General features: G+C 46.9%; 1 long non-coding RNA gene across 2 annotated transcripts; it reads right to left on the minus strand.

The window, feature by feature from the left end:
• Positions 1–381: 381 nt before the first annotated feature.
• On the minus strand, positions 382–7,323 carry LOC116077963. Of its 2 annotated transcripts, none has more exons than XR_004113386.1 (3): positions 7,198–7,323; positions 1,958–2,061; positions 382–1,323 (listed from the first exon to the last, which is right to left on the minus strand). It is a non-coding gene; the product is annotated as an uncharacterized LOC116077963 (long non-coding RNA). The 2 variants fall into 2 exon arrangements; XR_004113385.1 differs by having other exon boundaries at positions 1,958–2,065; positions 7,198–7,312.
• Between the last annotated feature and the right edge of the window lie 3,100 nt (positions 7,324–10,423).

Here is a 10,423-nt window from a genome sequence, read left to right on the forward strand (position 1 = left end):
TGAGTGGGAAACCGTAAAAAAAGAAAAGAAAGAAGAAAGAAAAGAAAAAGTGAGGGTACCAAAAAGGGTGGGTGCATGATCATGTGTATGGTATGGTGTGTGTGGGGTGATCTGTGTGTATGTGGGGGTGCTTTGTGTAGAGGGGTTGTGGTGTGTGTGTGTATATGTGTAGTGTGGGATGGGGGCTGTGTGTGTGGTGTAGTGTGTGTTGTGATCTGTGTGTGTGTGGGGGGGGGCTGTGTGTGTGTGTGTGTGGCATCGTGTGTGTGGTGTGGTGTGTGTGTGTGTTGTGATCTGTGTGTGTATGTGGGGGGCTGTGTGTGTGTGTGTGTGGCATCGTGTGTGTGGTGTGGTGTGTGTGTGTGTTGTGATCTGTGTGTGTATGTGGGGGGCTGTGTGTGTGTGTGTGTGGCATCGTGTGTGTGGTGTGGTATGGTGGGGGAGAGACAAATAAAAATGAAACCAGACCTTAAACCAGCATTCAGAAGGGTGATGAGCTGGAGGACCAGGATCAAGGGGTAGCTTGGACTACTTAGCAGGTTGGAGACTAGCCTGGGCTCCATGAGACCCCATCTCCCATACATTCTGATCCTCCTGCCTCCACCTCCTGACTGCTAAGGTTGATTACAGATGTGTACCACCATGTCCAGTTTTGTGGTGCTCTCTCCCAACTGGGAGTTACATCCTCAGCCGTATATTTTAAGATTTATTTTATTGTTTTATGTGTGTGAATGTTTTGCCTGCACACATGTCGATGCATCCCATGCATGCCTGGTGCCTTGGGAAGTCAGGAAGGGCTATCAAATCCCCTGCGGTTGGGGTTACAGGTGTGAGCTACCATGCTCTTCACTGCTGAGCTAACTCTGCAGTCCCTCTAGCAATATTTCTACATCATTTTCCAAATCCCGTCCCGTTACCTATTAGTTTGGTGTGTGTGTGTGTGGGGGGGTGTAGTGCACACATGCTATTTGTGATGGAGGCACTTGTAAAGATCAGAGGACATGTTGCAAGTGGAACTGATTTTCTTCCTCCAGCCTTGTGGGTCCCAGAGTTGAATTCAGGTCACCAAGCCTGAACTTCTAAGGTGGAATCTGATCTTCATGGGTCAGTTAGCCTTTGAACTCATCGCTGCTGAGATTTTTGTTTAGAACTTTTGTATCTGTGCTCACAAGTGTGGACTCATGTGTAATTGTGGCTTCATTTCAATTTTCTCATCTTACTAAGAGGATGATGTTCTCCTTCCTTAAAAATTAAGTTGAGAAGTATTGCTTCCTGTGATCTTCCTGGAGTTTCTTCAAGACTGACACTGTCTTCAAGATATTGCTTTTGGAAAAAAAGAAAGATATTTATTAGCATCGCCCACTGAGGCCATTTTGATATTCTTTGTGAAAAGTAATTTTTGGTAGGCTTTTTTTTTAAACAATTTATTTATTTTATGTATATGAGTACATACTGTAGCTGTACAGATAGTTGTGAGCCTTCATCTGTTTGTTGGGAATTGACTTTTTTTTTGTAGGACCTCTGCTCACTCTGGTCGGCCTCCCTCACTCAGTCCCTGCTCGCTCTGGCCTAAAGATTTATTTATTATTATAATAAATAAGTACACTGTAGCTGTCTTCAGATCTCATTTCGGGTGGTTGTGGGCCACCATGTGGTTGCTGGGATTTGAACTCAGGAACTTCAGAAGAGCAGTTGGAGTTCTTACCCGCTGAGCCATCTTACCAGCCCTTTGGTAGGCGCTTTAGCCTCCTGGAATCTTGAACATTCCTAAAATGATGCTAGGCAAGTCTCTCTGACTGATTTGCAACCCCTGACCTTTGGGAAAGTTTCTGACACTTCTTCAATTTCTATGTAGACTTATGTATATTCTGAATATCTATCTCTTAGATGGGCTTTGGGACATAGTATCTTCCAACAAACCCATTCATAGGGCTGGGAGATGCTTCCATGTACTTACCGCACAAACACAAGGACCTGAATTCAGAACCCCTGGAGGGTCCCTGGGACTTGCTGGCTAGACAGTCTAGGTAGATCAGCAAACTTCAGATTCAATGAGAAGCTCTACCTTAAATAAAATAAAATAAAATAAAAAACCCAACCACAACAGTAACAACAACAAAACATGCTCCAAATTAACTTCTGGCCTCCACCCAAGCAGGCACATACTTGTGCTTACATCCAGGACATGAACACATGCACACATACATCTGCCTATGTGAACAGTCTTTACTAAAGATAATCTGGACTCCTTCTCTCTGTCCTGTTCATTTTGCTTGAGAATGGTTATCTATTTTTATTGATCTTTTCAAAAAGTTTTAGAGACCAGGGATATAACCTAGATTGCAGAGCACTTGCCTAGCATATATGATCTGAGTAAAACCTAATACTATAACATATCACTATGTATGGATAGTTGCAGGGACGTTGGCATTAAGTACTTATACTAGAAAAATTAAATCCCAGAACCACACAAACTTGGCATGGTGATTCACATCCCAGCACTCTGTTTTACCAGATGAAAGACTTCTAGAGACCACAAGAACTCAAATATACTTAACATGTTGAACTAGACAACTAAAAATATTTAGGAATGGAGAGATGGCCCCATGATTAAGAAAGTTTGCTGCTAAACCGGGCAGTGGTGGTGCACGCCTTTAATCCCAGAGGCGAGGCAGAGGCAGGCAGATTTCAGAGTTCGAGGCCAGCCTGGTCTACAGAGTGAGTTCCAGGACAGTCAGGGCTACCCAGAGAAACCCTGTCTCAAAAAACAAAAAAACAAAACCAACCAAACAAACAAAAAAGAAAGTTTGCTGCTCATTCAGAGGACCCATGTTTGGTTTTCCAACACCCACACCAGGTGGTTCAAGCTTGTTCTTACAGAGAACCAGGGTTTCATTACCAGTACCCACATAGTGGCTCACTACCACCTGTAACTCTGGTTCCACGAGGTCCAGTGCTCTCTTCTGACCTCTGAGGACATCAGGGATGCACGTGACACATATGTAAGCAAAATACTAGTACACGTAAAATTAAATCAATGAATCTAAAAAATATTTAAAGAGTAATTTTTGTGTGTGTATTCTCCCTCTCTCTCTCTCTGCATGTGTGTGTGTGTGTAGTCTATGTGTGTAGTCAATGTGTATGTATACATGTGTGAGCTTGTCTTGATGGAGATCACATGTTGATGTTAAACACCTTCCTAAATTGCTTTTCACCTTAAGTTTTTGAGACAGGGTCTCTCACTAAACCTGAAGCTCATTGATTTTGCTAGACTGACTGTCTAGAAAGCCTTAGGGGTTTGCCTCTCCTTAGTACTAGAATTATAGACACAAACTGCCCAAGCTTTGTACAGAGATACTAGGAGTCTGAACTCATGTTCTTAAACCTTGGGCAGCGAGGATTTTACCAAGTAAGCTTTCCCCTCAGCCCCCGTGGGGCAATGTTTGTTGCATTTTACCACAACCCTCCAATGAACTAGAGCAACTAAAGCAATCTTGGCCAACAACTTCAGAACACTGAGTTACTATCAAAGATAAGCACACCGTGCCTTGTAACCCAGCACACCACTTCTGGTCTCTAAGTGCTGATATCCATCAAAATGCATAGACAGAGGCTGGAGAGACGTACAGTGGTTAAGAGCATTGGTTGCTCTTCCAGAGAACCTGGGTGTGATTCTTAGCACCTATGGGGTGGCTCACATCAGTCTATAACTCCAATCCAGGGCATCTAAAGCCTGTTGCTGGCCCCTGTGGGCACCAGGCATGTGCACAGTGCACAGACATACACGCAAGCAAAATACCCATACGCTCAAAATAACTTTTAAAACAGGAACTGCCAGGCAGTGGTGGCACATGCCTTTAATCACAGCACTCAGGAGGCAGAGGCAGGCTGTGAATCTGAGGCCAGCCTGGTCTACAGAGTAAGTTCCAGGATAGCCAAAGCTACATAGAGAAACTGTCTCAAAAAACAAAACAAAACAAAAGAAAGCAAACAAACAAAAAAACAAATACACAGAGACAAGAATATTCAAAACATTATTTTCATAATAGCCTAAAATGGGGAATAGCCCCAAAGTTCATCAAGACCTGATGGGTAAATTCATTGTGAGACAGTCTTACAAAAGAACACAGAACAGCAGTAAAATGAGTTTAATTACTGTAGTCTACAGCCATGTGGATGAGCCTCACTTCCCATACTGAGCAGTAAAGCCAACATAAAAGAATACAAACTCATGAGTTTATTTCTGTGAAGTCCAAGGACAGACAACACTGATCTAAGAGGACAGAAAACAGGACAACCTTTACTTGAAGGGTAGGTGTTGAATGGGTGGTTGCTGACTGGAAGGAGCCACAGGTGCACCTTCTGCTAGGATGTAGGTATTTAGATCTGGATCATCACTACACTGACATGCATAATGTCCTTTAAGGTATGTGAACTATAGAGCAATAACAAGTACTGAAAAGGAAAGGTAAAAACAGGTAGCTTCACAGAAGCAAAAATTTACCTTGTCCTTTAAAAAAAAAAATCAAACCAAGCAAGGGCCACATGCATGCTAGGTAAGTGCCCTATGGCTTAGCCACACACGCCCAGTCCCAATTTCTCATAAACTGTCACTTTGATATGCCATTCCTTAAGCGATTTAAGATGGCCGTAAATGTGAGGGCTGGAGACATGGCTCTGTGGTTAAGAGCCCTGTGTTTTTCCAGAGGACTCAGGTTCAATTCCCAGCACCCATATGGTGGCTCATGACTCTCTGTAACTCTAGTTATAGGGGACTTGACACCTTTACACAGACTGTGCACATAACCAATGCACATAACATAAAAATAAATAGTTATAGAAAAAGATGGCCATAAATGCAAAACGCACTGCTCAACTTGTTCCCATTTTACACATGCAGAAACTGAGACCCAATGAGAAGAGAGCTAGGGATGGTGGTTCATAATTGTAATCCCAGCAGTGAGGGGACTGAGGAAGAATTGACTTGAGTTTACAGTCACTGTGGGTTACACAGTTAATTTCAGGGCTGGCCAACCTGGGCTACAATGTGAGAGTCCCATGTAAAGAAGCAGGGATGAGGGAGAAAGTGTGGAGGCAGGCCTGGCATACAGAGGGTTGCCATACCCTTACTGGCCCCCTAGGCAAAGGCTGGCAGGGAGAGGCTGAACTGCCCTAGAGTCCCATGCTGGCTGAGGATACAAGTCTGAGATCTGATGTCATCTTCAGCTACAGGGTTTCAGTCCAGCCTAGGCTACTTGAGGGAGAAAGAGGAGGAGAAGGAGGAGGAGTAGGGAAGGAGGAGGAGGGGAGGAGGAAGGAAGGAATGCAGAAAAGGAAGAAAGAAACTGTGAAATCAGGAGATGTGAGGTGGTTCTTTGTAACCCTGGCTGTTGGGAGTTGGGAGTCGGAAACTCATGTTAAATACAGATAAGTTGGAGGAGCCACCGTTTGGGCTTCAAAGAGAAAAATTTTAAAGGTTCAGAATTCCAGGACTAAAACTCAAAGAAGTCTTAGGAGCTTTTGGTATGTGAAAATTCCAGGCTCTCTCTGTGACCTTGGTCAAGGTCGTTCCCTCTGGACCCACGTATGCTGTTTATTCAATAGGGAAAAAAAAAAGAAAAAAAGAAAAAAAGAAACTGACTTAGGATCCTGGAAGAAAGTAATTTTCATAAGTAGGCCCAGTGGCCAGGGAACCTCCAGCCTGGTGCTGCTGTGTCTGCGTGGAGGGAGCGCGGGAAGTTGAACTGGTCGGAGGTGGGCTGCAACAGGCCGAGGGGGGAGGGGTGGAGGAGGGGTCTCTCTGAGTCTGTCCTAAAGGGGAATCGGTCGCCTCCCGCCCAAGGTCTGCATGCTTTCTTCCGTTCTTGGGCTCTTAGGGCCTCGCCCCTCCCTCTCACATTCCCAACTCCCAAGGACAACTTGTCGCTGGCTTCAGACGCCTGCCCCGCCTGAGGCTTCCTTGTGTCCCCGACTCTGCTGTTTTCTTTTGTCTAATTTGTCGGTTTCTGCACTTGACAATTTCTTCGGAACTAACTTCAATCTACTTCTCTCTTGCCTGTTATAGTCTCTCTCTTAATCTCCTCTCTCTCTCTCTCTCTCTCTCTCTCTCTCTCTCACACACACACACACACACACACACACACACACACACACACACACACACACACACACACACGCTGTCTACTCTTCTTCCTCCTAGCCATCTCTGAGTCTTCCAGCTGGCTCTGGCCTGTCCTTGGCACACCTCCCCACTACCTACTGATCCGACGGCGCCCGAGGCGGTGTAGGCTGGTGAGATTGCTCGGGGAAGGAGGCTCCGGGATAATCCACGCGGCCGCGCCCCGCACCTACCGGCGGCGCCACGGAGACGCAGGATGCTCCGGATCCTCCTAGCGCCGTCAGCCCCACCACACCGGACACGCACTGTCCACGAGGCCTCAAAGGGTGGAGGCAGTGGCCCCGGGGCCGACTCCCGGGTGGCCGCCAATTTGGCCTCAAGACACTTCAGGATCTCGCAACCGTTGAAGGATGGCGCGGTTCCAAGAGGTAGGTGATATGGTCCCCGCCCTTGAGCTCATCCTGGGTAGGACTGCACCGAGGAGGATCCAGAGTGGAGAGGCCCTCTGCGGCCTTGCGACCTGGTGGCTTGAGCTTCGATCACCGACTAAGGGTGATGAGCGAGAGAGCGAGAGCGGCTTTTCGGCCACCAGCTTTAACCTTGAGCTCCAGACCGACCTAGGTTTCTGGTTGAGAATTCAAGGACGCGCCGAACCGCCCGATCCCCCTCCCCTGCCCATCTCTCTGGCTCAACTATCCCACTTCAATGCGGGGGTGCGGGCCCAGGGTCCCCTCCCCTTGTCCCACTGCATCTCCATCTAATCCAGTTCTTCCTGTCCAGAAGCCTGGACTGCAATAGGACCTTAGGCGACAGAGGTGATCTGCCCTAAACGGTTTCCCTAGTGGGGATTACTTAGAAAAGAAAAATGGCCATTCCTTTCCCGACAAAAAATGAAGCACTTCTGTCTGAAATTGTGAGGGTCCATCCAAAGGGGATCCCCGAGGTGCAGAACCAACGTGCTCTCTGCTCTGTAGTTGCAACACCCCCCCCCCCCCATGAATGGAGAAAGAATGGAGGAAGAATCCTGGCTTCTTCTTTTGTCTTTGAGAGGCTGTGAAAAAAAAACCTAGGTCCCTTACCCTCCAAATTGCTGGTTTTGATGAGACTCGGGGTTGTCTCTGGCCAAGGAGAGCGTGCATCCGACTGAGGGATCTAGGCGCCGCCATCTTACTCGAAATTCACATCCACAGAAACGTTGGTCTCTCTCTCTCTCTCTCTCTCTCTCTCTCTCTCTCTCTCTCTCTCTCTCTCTGTGTGTGTGTGTGTGTGTGTGTGTTAGTGTGTGTGTTATGTAGAAGGGCCTGTCGTTTACCAGAGTGTGCACAAGGTCGGGAGGTTGGGGGTGGGGGGGAATTGAAATCTTTAGGTGTGGTTTGTGGAGTGGATAAGAAAATCATGCGAGGTTTGAGAAGGCATGTAGAGAATAATCGTAGAGAGGCCTCGCACCCATGGGTATTGTGGCATCTCTGAGGAGTCATTGAACATGAAGGCCTTAGGAATTCCCTAAGACAACAAACTAACAGTGAGGATTTGCCCAAGCATGCCACAGAGACTTAAAGTTACCCGCTCCCAATTACGTTTGTGCTAACTGTGTACCTCCCTTCTCCCTATTTCAAATAAGACAGTCTGCAGTGTAGTTCACATGTGGTAGCATGCTGCCCTGGTCGGGTCTGGGCTTTCCAGAAGAAATAGAATTGAGGAGACCCATCCTGGAGGATCTGGGCTTCCCGAGGGCCAAGTTCCTGTCTCTGGATGCACTTAGCTTACTCTTGAGGAAAGAGAGACTGAGGCTTTTCCAGAGAGAATATTCTTTCCAAATTTCCCTGGGATCCTAGTACCAATGTTTCTCTTCTTGCACTTGGTTACAAGTCCAGAGAGGCAGCCTACGAGATCAAATGAAGCCTCCTTCACTGCAAATTACATTGCTCTTGGCTCCCCACTCTCAGGGGGCTCCCCACTCCAACACACACACACACACACACACACACACACACACACACACACACACCTCATATGGGGAGGGGGATGGGGAGGCTGGAACCATTATTAGACTTTCTTCCTTGGAGTCAAACATTGGATTTCAGAGGTGGTTGAATTGTTGAATTCGGGCCCCCTCTCAAATCTTCTCTTCCCTCCATCTTTCCCTCGCTCCCAGATACGGTGTGCTTCTCTCCAAATGTAGAGAAGCTGAAAATTCATAGCCTTTCCTAGTTTGGTGAAAAAGGTTAAAGAGGGAAAGGAAGAAATATATGACCCACGCAGGCAGCAGCCAAGGAGAGATGCCACAGACATCCAAGTCGTCCCTGCCCTCCCAAACTTTTTGATTCTGCAATCCTTCTCTCAAGGCCCAGCGGTGCCCTCTTCTGCATGAGGAATAAAGATCAGATCGTAGCTTTTGCAGTTTAAAAAAAAAATGGGAGAAGAAAAAACTGTAGGTATTCAGGTAGCCAGTGGGAGTCTACAGTTTGGCCAAGAGACCCAGGCAGACAGAGAAAGACATCCAGAGGGAGGGCTGGGGGAAAGGGGTTGAGGATTTTTGGAAAGAATCTAGAAATGATACCAGGTCCTGGGGGGTCCATATGCCTGTCCTGTTCCAATGGTTCTCCATCCCCAAACCCATTTTGATCCATAAATCATAAACATTATATACTATATACACTATGATATACTATATATGTTATATATACTATATCCGACACTTCTAATCTGCTTACATTCCCAGGTACCTCCTAAGAGCAATGGGGAAAAAACAGTTCTCATTGGCTGCCCTGTGCCTTCCCACTCAATTTGGCAATGCACAGAGGGGCAACTTGAGCTTCAGAGGAGTCCAGGGAACTAAACAGCAGGGCTTGAACCTCTTGCTTCTCATCCCGTGCCTCTTTTTCTTGCTCCCAAGACAGGCTTTCTCCGAAAAATGACATAAAGCTTTCTCTTTCTCTTTCTCTTTTTCCTCCCGCCCCCCATCCCCCATGTCTAAGGCTTTCTGATCCCCTGAACTTCAGTTTAACACCACCTCTCCTAATTGCTGGAGGCAGTTTGTGTCTGGAAACGAGGCCACACATGGTTAATGACTGTAGATCTTCACCACTGCAACCGCCGCCCCCCCCCGCCCCCCTTCACTGAGATTTCTGCACTGAACCAGGTCAACCATCACCTTTAAAAACACCAGTTGGTACTGCGGTCCTCCTCAGCACCGAGTGTAATCAAAGGGGAAAAGCGCCCGGGGCCAGAAACTTGGGTCTGGAATTCCAGCGTCTCCTTTCTCAGGAAGATGTCAAGTGGCGATTGTTAGCCCACTTCCTGTTCTTTCCTTTCCCCTCCCTCTCTCTGGCCACAGTTATTGGGAGGAAAGCCGTTCCCTAGCTGGATAATTAACCAAAGTGCCCCCACAGCTGGTCACAGGCTTGGAGCCCCCCCCCCCACGTCTGTCTTTCTTGTCCTGTCCCTCCTCCTCCTCTTTTGAAGCACTTCCGGACACCTGTTGAAGTCTGAGTCTCAGCTAAAGTGAGAAAGTAGTCTAAACCCCTAGATATCAGGTGGTAATGACCATAGAAAAATAGGTCCAAGCCAGCGTGGGCTTCAGAAATCCGCTGGCTCCTAAAGTCTTCTTGTACAAGACTCTCTCAAAAGAAAAGTTACACCTTGATGTGTAGCCAGGGTATTTGCTGAGGCATGAGCAGATTCTCGGGAACTCCTTCATGGAGAGAGAAGTCAGTGGTTATATAGTCACTTTTTGTTTTTGTTTTGTTTGTTTGTTTTTGTTTTGTTTCTTGTTGTTGGGGGGGTTTGTTTTGTTTTTGTTTTGAGACAGGGTTTCTCCGTGTAGCCCCGACTGTCCTGGAACTCACTCTGTAGACCAGGCTGGCCTCGAAGTCAGAAATCCGCCTGCCTCAGCCTCTTAAGTGCTGGGATTAAAGGCGTGTGCCAGTACTGCCGGGCACTATACTTCACTTTTTAAAGACAATTAAAAGAGAGAGCGATCAGATTTCTGTCCTTACCTCTTCTTTAGTCGAATCCTTCCTTAGCCCAGGGACCGGAGCTTCTGGACTCCAAGGTAAGCTAGAAGGATCAGAGGTCCCTCTTCTGGGCTTAATCAGGATGAGAAGTCTCTTTTTTTTTTTTTTTTTAGGTTAATGAAAAGTTTAATGAGGTTACTTTTCTTTTTTATTCTTTTTTTATTCTTTACTTCTTTGGCTCCTGGTGGGACCAGGTATCTCTGGAGTTAAGTTATCGAAGGGAAAGAGACCTCTGCGTCTCCTCTGCGTCTCCTCTCCTCCTGCTTCTCGGACTCCTGGCTGCTTAGCA

Source organism: Mastomys coucha, unplaced genomic scaffold (genome assembly GCF_008632895.1).
Source record: "Mastomys coucha isolate ucsf_1 unplaced genomic scaffold, UCSF_Mcou_1 pScaffold5, whole genome shotgun sequence".
NCBI classification, from domain to species: Eukaryota; Metazoa; Chordata; class Mammalia; order Rodentia; family Muridae; genus Mastomys; species Mastomys coucha.